The 16,274-nt window shown below is 34.8% G+C and overlaps 1 long non-coding RNA gene across 2 annotated transcripts in view; it reads right to left on the minus strand.

Moving 5' to 3' along the window:
• LOC116070472 overlaps positions 1–16,274 on the minus strand; it is a 30,168-nt gene that overhangs the window by 1,270 nt on the left and 12,624 nt on the right. The window lies entirely within an intron of this gene.

Consider the following 16,274-nt stretch of genomic DNA (forward strand, 5'->3'; position numbering starts at 1 on the left):
TTTTGAGACAGGGTTTCTCTGTGTAGTTCTGGCTGTCCTGCTACTCACTCTGTAGACTAGGCTGGCCTCAAACTCAGAAATCCACCTACCTCTGCCTCCCAAGCCCTGGGATTAAAGGCATGCTCTACCACCGCCTGGCCATTTGTGGTCTTTTTATGGATGGACTCATCAGTTAGTCTGTGGAAGTTTATCAGCCCATGTTCATACTCCTGATTTGTTTCTTTCCCAAGTAAGCAAGCGTGTTTCTTACAGAACTATTCACTCCAGAACATGTTTCATATTCCTGCCTCGATATCCACAACTTTTTCTGCTTCATTGATTTCTGTCCATGGTTTGTAGGTTCATGAAGGCACCTCTGTTACCCATTCAGCCTCCTTCAAATTTATTGTTGCATTTAACGCATATTGGAGAAAGGAGAGCACCTCCTTAGAGCTAAAACCTGAACCTCCTGGTGTAAGGGGCAGAATCATCAATACAACTGATGCTGATTAGTTGCTTTTTTATGGAGTTCTCAATTTGACTTTTAAGATTGTTATGTTTTTCTTCAGCTATTTCTACTGTAGGAATAAAGCTTTTTGTTTTACATTCTAAGTTTATCTTTATCCATATTACTCAAAGGCATTTTATAATCATTCATCCTGACCATGGCTATTTTTTTTCTTATCTCCCGTTACTGGAAGCATTCTTTAGCTCATTTCCAAACTCCTCCAGTCTTTGCTTCCTTGATGATAAAATCACCCAAGTCTATGTTTTCTTCTGTCCATCCCATTTGGATGGCTGTGATTATAACAAGTACATATGAAGATGACAAAGCAATAGTTTCATACTAATACCTCTTACTTACATCTATAAAATTATCCTTGAGGAAAAAATCCTTCATTATATATTCTGTGGATTAGCAGACAGGCAAATTAGGAAAATGAAGGAATTTTGATTAGCCTAATATTGAAAAGATATTTAGTAAAAATATATATCAAAAATAGTAAGAACAACAAATTTTGAATGTCTATATTAATATAAGAAAATATAAGTTATGAGAACAAGCATAGTTATAAACAATTAATTTTGTTTTAAAATTAAATACAGTCCATTCATTTTCTCTATCCAGAATCTCTTTTGAATGCTTCTTTGCTCTTGTTTAAATTCATGGTCATTTTTTCTTTAATTGTTGTTAACTATGCACAGACACATTCATATGCACAAATTTCTCAGTTTTTATAATGTTACGGTATGTTCATGATTTCAGCAAAGGCCACTTTATAATGAATAAGTAATTGGAATACTCTTCCTCAAGGAAGACTGTTCCTTCTGTTCTCAGCATTCTTCAGTTATTTGTCATTCATTTTCTAGGTTTGAAGCTCTGAGAAATTTCTCTTTCTGTAATTAACATATCTATCAGACTAATCCATATTCAGGTCATATTTCAGATGCCAGGTTGATTACCAATCATGGATGAAGCTTATCTGATATAAAGGAGAAACAATTTCATGGGACACTCCTGCCTATCCCTCTTCAACAATGATCCTTGAGCATCAAGTGAGTTTTGTTGTAGATATAATCAGTAGGAATAAGCATGACAGAATAGCATATTTTCCTTATATTGAAAATTATTTAGTTCATTATTGGAAAGGTTATATAACTAAGAAAATACTATAAAATAAATAATATCTTATAAATAGAACATGCACAAAACTTTAAATTTAGCAGAAAATTATAATGGTTTCAATCAATTACTGATAAATACATAAATAAATTCAGAAAGAATACAAGAGCATGACTTAGAAAGTAAACAAAAATTGACATTTGTAAAATGTCTTAACATTAAGTCATTAAACAATAACTTCAGTTTCTTTCTCTCTCACTTCTTCTTTCTCTCCTCTTGTCCTCTTTTCTTTTCCCTCTATTTTTTGTGTTTCATTCTTTTTGAAAATAGATAAGACAAGATAGACCCAGATAGACTAAAACTGATGATTCCACTCCTTTAGGTCTAGAGGATTATATAAGCATGAAGATTTACATATGTAAGCATCAGAATTCAAAATATTAAAACATTATGAAATGTATTCTCTAAATAAAAAGAATTCAAGTAAAGTTGGTATGAATACCTTGAATGTCTTAAAGCTTGACCTATTTTTTCCCACTGGAACATTAACAATTTCTAACCTGCAGATGTGAGAAGGTATGATACAAGAGAATTTGTTCTTGCAGATATAATATACTTCTATTAAATAATAAATTTTAAGAGCTTTGCTTATTCTTTGTATAAGAAGTAACAATAAGACATTACAGGATGAGATATTGACAAAAAATATTCGACATATATGATCCCCCATCTACCTAAGAGCAGTCATTTTCTTTTATGAGTTTATCCATTTCTAGGTTACAAATACTCCAGTAGATAAGCCATATCCACAACACATGGACAGCACTAACTGGACTAAGTTAAACCTTGCTCCATTTAAAGGAAATGGATTAAGTTTATGAATCAGAGTACATTTATTTTAATTAAAATTTAAAAAGTAATATGGATAATTCTATTTTAAATTACTAATAACATAAATTTAATTATTTGTATTTAAATGACATTTTAAACTATTTGTTAGGTAGTTAACTAAATCAAAACTTATTTTTAAGTAAAGCTAACAAAAATTAAATTAAATTGAATATTTTTGAATATTGTCCTGTATTTAAAAAAAAAAAAAAGTTACCATAGGCCTCAGAAGTGGCAGGGCAGCCAGAGCAGGATACTTTCTACATCGGTCTATACATAGGAGGGATTGTGGATCCACAGCCCTCTCTGCACCTTTCCCACAAGTGGAGAGCCTGTCTCCAGAGTTTGTCTTGACCCCAGGACTCAGGAAGGACAACTGATCCATACCCCTCTGCACACATGTCTTAACAGAAGAGAGCTGATCTCCCAGAAGTGCTGATATAGGCTTACAGACCCACAGGAAGAAAAAGCTCCAGCCAGAGACAATAAGAACATCTAACAGGAGATCAACAGATGGCAAAAGGCATATGTAAGAATCTTACCAACAGAAACCAAGACTACTTGGCTTCATCAGAACCTAGTACTCATACCACAGCAAGTCCTGGATATCCCCAAACACCAGAAAAACAAGATTTGGATCTAAAATCATGTCTAAAAATGGAGATAGAGGAATTTAAGAAAGGAATGAATAACTCCCTTAAAGAAATATAGGAGAAAACAGGTAAACAGATTTAAGCCCTTAAAGAGGAAACACAAAAATCCCTTAAAGAATTATAAGAAAGCACAACCAAACAGGTGAAGGAATTGAACAAAACCATGCAGTAACTAAAAATGGAAGTAGAAACAGTTAAGAAATCACAAAGAGAGACAGCTCTGGAGATAGAAATCCTAGGAAAGAAGGCAGGAACCATAGATGCAAGCATCACCAAAAGAATACAAGAGATAGAAGAGAGAATCTCAGGTGCAGAAGATACCATAAAAAACATTGGTACAAAAGTCAAAGAAAAAACAAAATACAAAAAGTTCCTAACTCAAAACATCCAGGAAATTCAGGACACAAAGAGAAGACCAAGCCTAAGGATAATATGTATAGAAGACAGTGAAGACCTCCAACTACAAGGGCCAGTAAATATCTTCAACAAAATTATAGACGAAAACTTCCCTAACCTAAAGAGATGCCCATGAACATACAAGAAGCCTATAGAACTCCAAATAGACTGATCCAGAAAAGGCATTCCTCCTGCCACATAATAGTCAAAATACCAAATGCACAAAACAAAGAAAGAATGTTAAAAGCAGTGAGGGAAAAAGGTCAAGTAACATATAAAGGCAGACCTATCAGAATTACACCAAACTATGAAAGCCAGAAGATACTGGGTTGATGTCATACAGACCTTAAGAGAACACAAATGCTAGCCCAGGCTACTATAACCAGAAAAACTCTCAATTACCATAGAAGGAGAAACCAAAGTATTCCATGACAAAACCAAATTTACACAATATATTTCCACAAATCCAGCCCTTCAAAGGGTAATAAATGGAAAACTTCAACACAAAGAGGGAAACTACATCCTAGAAAAAGCAAAAAGTAATCTTCCAACAAAATGAAAAGAAGATAGCCACATGAACAGAATTCCAACTCTAACAACAAAACAACAGGAAGTAACAATTACCTCTCCTTAATATCTATTAATATCAATGGACTCAATTCCTCAATAAAAAGACATAGACTATCAGACTGGGTAATTAAACAGGACCCAACATTTTGTTGCATGCAGGAAACCCACCTCAGTGACAACGACAGACACTACCTCAGAATAAAAGGCTGGAAAACAATTTTCCAAGTCAATGGTCTCAAGTAACAAGCTGGAGTAGCCATTCTAATATCGAATAAAATCGACTTTTACCCTAAAGTGATCAAAAAAGATAAGAAGGAACACTTCATACTCATCAAAGATATGATCTACCAAGATGAACTCTCAATTCTGAACCTCTATGCTCCAAATGCAAGGGAATCTTTATTCATACAAGAAACTTTACTAAAGCTCAAAGCACACATTGCACCCCACACAATAATAGTGGGAGAGTTCAACACCCCATTCTCTGCAATGCACAGATCATGGAAACAGAAACTAAACATAGACACACTAAGACTAACAGAAGTAATGAAACAGATGGATTTAACATATATCTATAGAACTTTTTATCCTAAAACAAAAGGATATAAATTCTTCTAAGCACCTCAAGGTACTTTCTCTAAAATTGACCATATAGTTGGTCACAAATCAGGCCTCAACAGATATAAGAAGATTGAAATTATTCCTTGCATACTATCAGACCACCATGGACTAAGGGTACTCCTCAATAACAACATAAACAATAGAATGCCACATACACATGGAAGCTTAACAACACTCTATTCAATGATAACTTACTCAAGGAAGAAATAAAGAAAGAAATTAAAGACTTTTTAGAGTTTAATGAAAATGAAGCTACAAGATACTCAAAGTTATGGGACACAGGGAAAGCAGTCCTAAGAAGAAAACTTATAGCTTTAACTGCCTCCATAAAGAAACTAGAGAAAGTATACACCAGCAATTTGACAGCACAGCTGAAAGCTCTAGGACAAAAAGAAACAAATTCACACAAGAGGAGTCAAAGGCAGGAAATAATCAAACTCAGGGCTAAAATCAACCAAATAGAAACAAAAAGAAATATGCAAAGAATCAAAAAAACCAGGAGCTGGTTCTTTGAGAAAATCAACAAAATTGATAAACTCTTAGCTAGACTTACTAGAAGGCACAGAGACATTATCCTAATTAATCAGATCAGAAATGAAAAGGGAGACATAACAACAGATACTGAGGAAATCTAAAAAGTCATGAGACCCTACTACAAAAGTCTATACTCAACGAAACTGGAAAACATGGATGTAATCAACAATTTTCTAGACAGATAATAGGAACCAAAGTTAAATCAAGATCAGATCAATGATCTAAACATTCCCATATCTGATAATGAAATAGAAGCAGTCATTAATAGTCTTTTAATGAATAAAGCCCAAGACCAGATATATTTAGTGAAGAGTTTTATCAGACCATCAAAGAAGGCCTAATACCAATACTCCTCAAACTATTCCTTAAAATAGAAACAGAAGGTACTCTACCCAATTCGTTTTATGAAGCCACAACTACTCGTATACCTAAGCCACATAAAGACCTAACAAAGAAAGAAAACTTCAGCCCAATTTCCCTTATGAATATCAATTCAAAAATATTCAATAAAATTCTTACAAACAGAATCCAAGAACACATCAAAACGATCATCCATCATGATCAAGTAGGCTTTATCCCAGGGATACAGGGAAGGTCCAATATATGGAAATCCATCAAAGTAAGTTACTATAGAAACAAACTCAAAGAAAAAGGAACACATGATCATATCATTAGATGCTGATAAAGCATTTAACAAAATCCAACATCCCTTCATGATAAAAGTCTTGGAATGATCAGTAATTCAAGGCCCATACATAAACATAGTAAAATCAATATACAGCAAACCAGTGGCCAACATCACACTAAATGGAGAGAAACTTGAAGCATTGCCACTAAAATCAGGGACTAAATAAGGCTATCCACTCTCTCTCTTCCTATTCAATATTGTACTTGAAGTCCTAGCTATAGCAATTAGACAACAAAAGGAGATCAAAGGGATACGAATTGGAAAGGAAGAAGTCAAATTATCACTATTTGCTGATGATATGATAGTATACTTAAGTGACCACAAAAATTCAACCAGAGAGCTACTAAACCTGATAAACAATTTCAGCAAAATAGCTGGATATAAGATTTACTCAAGCAAATCAGTGGCCTTCCTCTACACAAAGGATAAACAGGCAGAAAAAGAAATTAGGGAAACAACACCCTTCACAATAGTTACAAATAATATAAAGTACCTTGGTGTGACTCTAAGTAAGCAAGTGAAAGATCTACTTGACAAAACTTCAAGTCTCTGAAGAAGGAAATTGAAGATCTCAGAAGATGGAAAGATCTCCCATGCTTATAGATTGGCAGGATTAATGTACTAAAAATGGCCATCTTGCTGAAAGCAATCTACAGATTCAATGCAATCCCCATCAAAATTCCAAGCCAATTCTTCACAGACATAGAAAGAGCAATTTGCAAATTCATCTAGAATAACAAAAAACACAGGATAGCCAAACTTCTCAACAATAAAGGAACCTTTGGTGGACTCACCATCCCGGACTTTAAGCTGTACTACAGTGCAATTATGATAAAAACTGCATGGTATTGGTACAACGACATGCAGGTAGATCAATGGAATTGAATTGAAGACCCAGAAATGAAACCACTAACTTATGGCCACTTGATCTTTTACAAAGGAGCTAAAACCATACAGTGGAAAAAAGACAGCATTTTCAACAAATGGTTCTGGCTTAACTGGCAGTTAGCAGGTAGAAGAATGTAAATCGATTCATTCCTATCTCCTTGTACAAAGGTCAAGTCCAAGTGAATTAAGGACCTCTACATAAAACCAGACACATTGAAACTGATAGAAAAGAAAGTGGGGAAGATCCTCGAGCACATAGGAAGAGGGGAAATTTTCCTGAACAAAACACCAATAGCATATACTCTAAGATCAAGAATTGACAAATGCGACCTCATAAAATTGCAATGCTTCTGTAAGGTAAGACACTGTCAATAGGACAAAATGGCAACCAACAAATTGGGAAAAGATCTTTACCAATTTTGTATCTGATAGAGGGCTAATATTCAAAATATACAAAGAACTCAAGAAGTTAGACTCCAGAGAAACAAATAACCCTATTTAAAAATGGGGTACAGAGCTAAACAAAGAATTCTCAATTGATGAATACTGAATGGCTGAGAAGCACCTAAAGAAATGTTCAAAATTCTTAGTCATCAGGGAAATGCAAATCAAAACAACCCTGAGATTGCACCTCACACCAATAAGAATGACTAGGATAAAAAACGCAGGTGACAGCAGATGCTGGCAAAGTTGTGGAGAAAGAGGAACACTCCTTCATTGCTGGTGCTACTGAAAGCTGGTACAACCACTCTGGAAATCAGTTTGGCAATTCTTCCAGAAACTGCACATAGTACTACCATAGGACCCAGCTATACTACTCCTGGGCATATACCCAGATTATTCTCCAACATGTGATAAGGACACGTTTCACATGTTCATAGCAGACCTATTTATAATAGCCAGAAACTGAAAACAACCCGGATGTCCCTCAACAGAGAAATGGATATAGAAGATATGGTACATCTACACAATGGATTACTACTTAGCAATTAAAAACAATGAATTTATGAAATTCTTGAGGAAATGGATGGATCTGGAGAATATCATCCTGAGTGAGATAACCCAATCACAAAAGAACACACATGGTATGCACTCTCTGATAAGTGGATATTGGCCCAGAAGATCAGATTACACAAAGTACAATCCACAAACCACTAGAAACTCAAGAAGATGGAAGACCATATGGTAGAGGATTGCAAAATCGATCATCAATAGGAGGAGAGGGCCTCAGCCCTGTGAAGGTTCTGTGCCCCAGTGTAGGGGAATGCCAGGGCCAGAAATTAGGAGAGGGCGGGGTGGCAGGCATGGGGACGGGGGAGGCAACAGGGGTTTGTTTTTGTTTGTTTTTTGTTTTTTGGAGGGGAAACTGGGAATGGAGAAATTCGCATGTAAATAAAGAAAATATCTAAAATAAAAAAAAAAAAAGAAGAAGATGGAAGACCAAAGTGTGCATTCCTCCTTAAAAGGGAGAACAAAATACCCATGGAAGGAGTTGTAGAGACTAACTATTGAGCAGAGACTGTAGGAACGACAATTCACAGAGACTGTTCCACCTGGGAATCCTTCCCATATTTATTCATCAAATCCAGACACTATTGTGGATGCCAGCAAATGATGGATGACAGGAGCCTGATATAGCTCTCTTCTGAGAGATTCTGACAGTGCCAGACTAATACAGAAATAGAGGCTCACAGCCATCCATTGGACTAAGCACAGGGTCCCCAATGAAGGAGCTAGAGAAAGGACCTAAGGATCTGAAGGATTTGCAGTCCCTTAGGACAAACAACAATATGAGCTACCTAGTACCCTCAGAGCTCCAAGGGACTAAACCACCAACCAAAGACTACACATGGTGGGACTAATGGCTCCAGCAGCATATCTATAGTAGAGGATGGGCAAGTAAATCATCAATGGGAGGAGAGGCCCTTGGCCCTGTGATGGTTCTGTGCCCCAGTGTGGGGGAATGTCAGGGTAGGGAAGTGGGAGATGGTGGGTAGTAAGCAGGGGGGTGGAGGGAACAGGTGTTTGTTTTTATTTAACTTTAAAAATTAATAAAATGAATAAATAGTTACTAGAAAAGTTGAAAATTGTACTTTTAAATTGATATCTATTTGAAGCTTAAAATCATGTTGAATAAGCCTATGATAATAGAATTTTTTAATGAACCTATGATAATAGAATTTTTAAGTGACACTTTTAATCTTGTTATGCAAACCAAATCTTTGTTGTCATTCTCTTAAAGCTTATAAGAAATAAGAAATCAGTGATACTTAGTATGTTTATACTCTCAGACTCTTTCATGTCAGTCTTATTGCACTGTTACTATTTACTAAAGAATGATAATATTTTTCAGGTGGGTACAGCATTTTAAAGACATTTTAATGTTTCTTCTTTCATCCATTAAATTGAAAATAAATGAGTGCTGTACTGTAATCTGACTCCATGGAACTAATTAAACATAAAATAATATCAATGCAGATTAAGCCAGAATTCTTGAAGAATAATATAAAACTGGGAAACAGATGCTGTTTAAATAATCAAGGAAATCAATAGTCAATACTGTATCTGTGAAAAAGTTGTGAATAAAGTATGATGAGGCAATCCAGTATGTTGATATATCTTTGATACTCAGCCAATAAGGTGAAGTATATACATAAAATAATGGAATATAAGATATTTCACAAAATTTGAACTTGTTTAGTAAAGATGTAAGTTGGAGTTGTGGTGTGAGTGGAGCATAGTGAGGCAAGCAAAGCAAAAATCAGGTATGTAAATAATAGGGGGTGGGGAGAAGACAAGGCAAAGGACAGGTGGATCCGTGTAAACTGTTTGAATATTGTTGGGTCATAATGTTGTTTCTTCTAATTGTCAGCATGAGAGAGACTTTGAGATTGCTGATGCCTAGGAAGGGCATGAGTTGCGGTATTTTTGTTGTTGTTCAGGCCAGAGCTTCACATATCCCAATCTAGCTTTGAACATTTTATGTTTCAAAAGTGATACTGAACTTTTGATTTCCTTGTTATTAACACCATAGTGCTGACATCACAGGCATGGATAACCACTTCATACGCATGCTATGCTGATGACTGAAGTCTGTGTGGGTGCATGCTCATCAAACACTCAACTCACTGAATATATCCCCAACTAACTGGACTATATTTTCAAATTGCTGTTAGGATTTTGAAGACAAACAAGCTCTTCACACCCCCAGCACACTTCTTTGTCATACTTTAAATGATATACTATACTAATGAGTAACCAAAGGAAGCTCCCTAATGGTTCCACAATGTTATTCATTCAGCTAATTGATCCAGCTTTTTTTCAATTGTTTTTCATATGTTTATATTAACATTTGTCCCTGTGATGTAGACTCTAAGGAGAAACAAGCAAGCATGTAAGACCAAGAAAATACAGCACTAAAGACTATGATAATAATGTCACAATTTTTGTTCATTTTTTATCAGATTTTTATTGAAACCCTTTACTGGGACTCAGCTGTAAATATTTATGTTTGTGTGTTTGTGTATTGTGATCTCAAAATTTTTTCACTGTGTTCAGAAATGCTTATACCATTCCTTTGTGCATTTTAACAAATATGTTCATGAAACCATATTTAGCATTATAAGTTACAATCTCCTCATAGATATCAATTTTGTATAGAGCAAGCACTTGTAACTATATTTCAACATTCTTAGATGCAGTCATGTTTTAAATTCTCCAGTACATATAGTCTTGGTCGAAATTGTTACCTTAATTACAGTAGCAATGAAACAATTTCAGTTATTAGACTGAATAATCTAGATACAAAATCTGGTAATTTACCTTAAAAAGAAATTTGTATGTCCTAGGCAAATATTCAGATGTACCACCTTTAGATTTTTTTAATTTAAATAATTACTTTATTTGTTTACATCTGAAATGCTACCTCCCCTCCAGATTCCCCTTCCTGGACTTCTTCCACCCATCCCCAATCCCTCTCATCTCTGAGAATGTGGCCTATTCCTCTGGGATTTCTCCCCAAACCTGGGCATCAAGTATCTACAGGATTAGACCTCTCACATTGAGGTCAGATAAGGCAATGTTCTGCTGCATATGTGCCAGGGAACTAGGAATATCCCATTTATGGTCTTTGGTTTGTGACTCAGTATCTGGGAGTTCTCTCAGTATACTGGGAGACCCAGTAACCAGGGATCCAGGTTAGTTGATACTGTTGGTCTTCCTGTGTGGTTGCCATTTCTTTCAGTTCCTTTGATCCTTGCATTAACTCTTCCATAGGGGTCACTGACCTCAGTCCAATGGTCGGCTGTGGGTATCTGCATCTGTCCTAATCAACTGCTAAGTAGAACATCTCAGAGAACAGTCATTCTAAGCTCCAGTTTGCAAGCACAATATAGCATCAGTAATAGTTTCTGGGAATGGTGCATGCCCATGGAATGTATTCCAAGTTGGGCAGATCACTGTTCAGCCATTCTTCATTCTCTGCTCCATTTTTGTCTCTGCATTTCCTTTAGACAGCAACAATTTTCAGTCATAGATTTTTATAGATGGGTTCATATTCCTATTCCTCCATTGGGAGTCCTGCCTACATACTATAGATGATCTCTACATTCTATATCCCTTCTGTTGGGTACCTTTGCCAAGGTCACCTGCATTGAGTCCTGGGGCCCTCCATGATCCCAGGTCTCTGAAACTTCAGAGATTCCACCTACCCCTACTCTTGCCCACTGCATATTTCCATTCCTTCTCCAGTCCCTTTGGGCTTCTGTCTTGACTTTCCCCATACCTCATATTGCCCCTCTATTCTCCTCACCATCCCTTCTGCCACCCAGTTCCATCCTTCCCTCTGCCTCCTATGACTATTTTGTTACCACTTCTAAGTGGGTTTAGCATATTCACATGGGCCTTCCTTCTTGTTTAACGTCTTCGACTCTGTGCGGTGTATCCTGGGAATTTCTTACCAAATAAAACAATATTTTAGAAGACTGCCATCAAAGTAAAAAGTTGACTACAGAGAATAATGTAATAAATTTTAGGTACTCATTTTCTAATAGTAAATATCATTAAATATTGAAAAGTATTTGTAACATATAAAGTGGTTCAAGACATCCATAAGTAGCCATAGCCATAATTACAGGAAAATGACAAACCCTACTTAGATTATGGAATTGATTTGCTATAAAAGCTACCTTTTTATTTTCCAAACATAGTACCATGCATAGTTTGAGAGTATAAAGGGAAGTAAGCTGATGACCTTTGGACATAATTAAAATAATGACTTTTGAAATATAGGGGGAAAGTTTTTGAATCTTTAGTTAAATTAAGCTTAGGCTGTTATACAAACCTTATATTCCCCTTTAATGAATTATTCTTTAGAAATTTACTCTGAAAATAATGTTTATTAACAGGTACTTTTTATAATATTAACTTAGATGTTTGGAATAAATGACACATTTAGAATATAAGTACAAACATCAATCATCCATGTAGAGAAGACAAATTATGTTCATCATGCACATTGAGCAAATGGAAGGTTAAAAATGGCATTAGAACTATCTTTTTTGCCAATGTTTCATGATTTAACTCAAAATATATAATTTTAGAATACAGTAGGGAACTCATCAAACATATGTTGAACATAGAATGAAATATCTTAGTGGTACTTAAATTAGCATGACAATAGAAGATAAATCCACATTGTGTGCTTTTCTTGGTAACTTGGATTGAACCACATTAAGTAAAATTTGGATCTCTTTCCATCTGACATTGATTAAATTATTAGGTCACATTTTGATAGTCCATGATTTGGACAAAATGAAATGTCCCAGTTTTACCATTAAAACTATTGATATTTCATTAAAATGTCACTTTTAAAATTCAAATAATCATTATAGCAGTATCTGCTTCACTCTTTATCCTTTTAACTTTCATTCTCTTGACCACTTAGACAATTCCCTAAAATAGTCATTAGGAAAAATATGAGCATAATGCTTTTGGGGGTTAGCTGAAGGTCATTGAAGAAAGCAAACACAGGTCAGACCAACAACTGAAACCCTGGGAAAGTTATCATGCCAACTTATCACTACCCTAAGTAGGCTCTTTTACCTCTTCACACTCTTAGACTATCACATTTCCCTCTTTCATATGCTAGACTATGAATTTCTTCTCCGTTGGAGCCATTTATCAGATTCTGAATCTTGTATCAAGTTATTATATGTCAAAATAATTTTAGGAAAGCATAACCATAATGAACAGTATTTCAAAAAGCTATGTGGAATTTTTTGATCTTGAAACTCAAATGAAAATTGTAATTATTGAGATAATAGAAAACAGGAGGTAGGAAAAACAAAGAAATGGCATATTTTGGATTAACTTTAAGAGGGTATGAGAATAAAACAATGAGAGAGAGAGAGACTAGTGACTAGAGAGATGAGGCACAGATGTGTGATGCATATCAATCTCTGTCAACCAAGAATCCTGGAACTATGGACAAGAAAGTGAAAAGAAAGAATGTAACAGCAAAATCATGTGAATTTGAACTGTAAAAAGATGCCTTCTGCATACAACATGGTTGCTGCACACACGTAAACACACAGGACTGTGGGTATCTGTTTAAGACCACACACAAGATCAAGACTGCCAAAATCCAACATGGGAAGGGGAAGGTCTCAAGTGTTCCTACCTCCAGCTTTGATGAAACTGGCAGTCGATGGCTCCTAGTTGTTATTTTTCAATGGGGATGTGGCTGCTAGTAAGTTATTTATTCCCCTTTGGTGATCCTCCAATATGAATTCCCACATGCTTACCATTGATTGAACTTATGGGTATAATATAATAGCAAAAACAAATTGGCATAAAGTTGATATGAATAGGGATTTGTGCATCTGAGGAGCAGTTGGTGTGTATAGTGTCACTTAACAACAAAACATGAACACATTCGAAAATTTCAAAGAATATAAAAAAATGTTACTTGTACTTGTTTTATTTCTGTGTTAATTATAAGACTGTAAATAAAAGATAGCTTTGCTCATCTCACTAGACTTTATTATGTTCTTCTATTCAGTCTAGATTGTGAAAAGTTTACTAAAACGTTGTAAGAATGTCTGTGCTTTGGATTTATATGCCATTCCATGTTTAGAAAATATCAAAAGCAAAATGTTTATAAACTCAGTTGAATGACTAAATGAACCACTATTCATACTCTGTCTTAAAGTTTCAATACCTCTCATTTTTTTCAGAATCTTCTTCTAGTGCTCTTTCTTTTCTACTTTTGGAAAGTTTCAATCTTAATCATTTTTTCATTGGTTCATAGTCTTCTTTACCTCAGTAATTTTAATGATGTTATAACACTCATAAAAATGTTTATCAAATTTGGTATGGCCTACATGGCTTGAAACTATTTGTCTAACATTTATAATGTACAGTTCCCAAACAAAAATATTGTCCTTTGATATGAATCATGTGTCTTGCTAGACAATTACTTTTCTTGAAATCACACCAGGGCATGTTTTATTGTATACAATATTTACTTAGAAATGTATTTGGAAATGTATTTGGAAATGTATTTGTATTTTCTAGATAGAAAGAGAAACATATATGAGGTGTAGTCCTGGCTATTGCAGTGGTCTCAAGGTACAGAATCACTAGCTGCACTGATCTGTTAGTGTTTTTCTGTTTGAATTATATGTTTAGATTTTCAGAATGCAGTCAGTGGCTGCGTGTTGTTCCAGAGACACAGGGGCAAAGCAGTGCTGCTTTAAGAAGAAGTCTTAAAGCATTAAGAAGAAGAACACTGCAGGCTCTCTTCTTAATACATCCTCTGTACTTAGATCAATTTGTTCTTTAAGGAAACTGAAAGACGCCAATATCGTCCCCTATACCACTGTCATTTTAATTTGTACTGTTAAAATACTTTTTTATCCCCTCACAGGCTTCATTGACTATGTTCATTTTCATTTGCTTCAAATCTGTTGTTCAGTTTTGATGTGAATTGTTTTCAGCAAATATTTTTTGTAAGTCTCTTAATCAAGACTGTATTCAGGCTTGAAGAGATGTAAAAATTCTACAAACAAGTTTATGTATTGACTATATACTATATTCAGAAAATATCAATATATCGAAATGAAAAGAAAGAGTGGGGATATCAATACTTCATGTATTTGCTCTATCAACATTTATATTATTATGGGATTCTCTTACAGTTTGATATGTATATACTAATATATAGTACTATAAGATTAGGGCCGAAGTTGAGGAATCAAATAATGTATTATATACTCTATGTACATTTATTTTGGGCTATGATATTTACAGTTTTTGTTTACTTTATATACCTGGTTGGCAAATTTTGATACTACATGTTAGACAGTCTATTTTTGTATGGAAGAATTTCAAACATGTATGTGCATGTTTGTATGTATACAGGAATACATGTGAATGTGCATGCATGTGGATGTACATAGCAGGGCTTTGGAGAACTGAGGTAGATATCAGTTCCTTTTCTTCTTGACTTCCTGCCTCATATACTACAAAAAAACCTCTATTTGGAAACTAGAGCTTGACATTTAATGCAGTCTTTCTAGCTAACTTGTTTTATGAGATACTTCTCCCCAATTCCATTGTGTTGGGATTATATGTGAGCTAGCATACTCACATGGCTCATTCCAGAATACTCTGGATATGAACTCTGGTCTTCTCACTTGCACAATGCACAGAAAGTGATTTCTATTAATTACAATAGAATTTTGTTATAATTTGTTTTGATTGCATCCATCTTCTTTTTCTTTTGCTGCTGTTTTATTTCATGTAAATCTATCAATTCCACTTTGTGCTAACTATCCCTGTGCCATGGGTTTGCAGTGTATTGTGATCAATCTTTCAGCTACTGCAACATTAAGAAAAACTGATTATAAAAAACTGACTCTTCATCTCCTATTTGTTATTAAATATTCATAGCTCACTTAGTCATTTCTGGTATGAGTAAAAAGTGGTAAGGCCATGATGAAAATGTGTGGATTTTCTCAAATAACAGTGGCAAGATTTGCTATGTGAACTGAATATGCCACAATTGGGTACACACAGCTAATTCTGTATCCCACAGCAGAGACACTAATTATTTAGAACTGGAATAGTCATAAAATCAAAAAAAAAATAGCAATAGCCTAGGTATTCATGAACTAATGAATAGATAATAAAATGTTGAGATATTTATGCAATGGAAAGTAATCCAGCTGTTATTAAAAATGGAATTAAAAAGGTTGCTCCAAAATAGATGGAACTGAAAATAATCACACTGAATTAGGTAACCAAGACCAAGAGAGATAAATATCAAATATGTAGATGTTATTTTTGAATATTTCGACATGTGTGTACCATTTGAAATAGCTGTATACATTAAGAATCTCCTAGTGATACATAGTGAGAAGCTGTTTTTTTT

The sequence above is a fragment of the Mastomys coucha genome, unplaced genomic scaffold (genome assembly GCF_008632895.1).
Source record: "Mastomys coucha isolate ucsf_1 unplaced genomic scaffold, UCSF_Mcou_1 pScaffold22, whole genome shotgun sequence".
Lineage (NCBI taxonomy): Eukaryota > Metazoa > Chordata > Mammalia > Rodentia > Muridae > Mastomys > Mastomys coucha.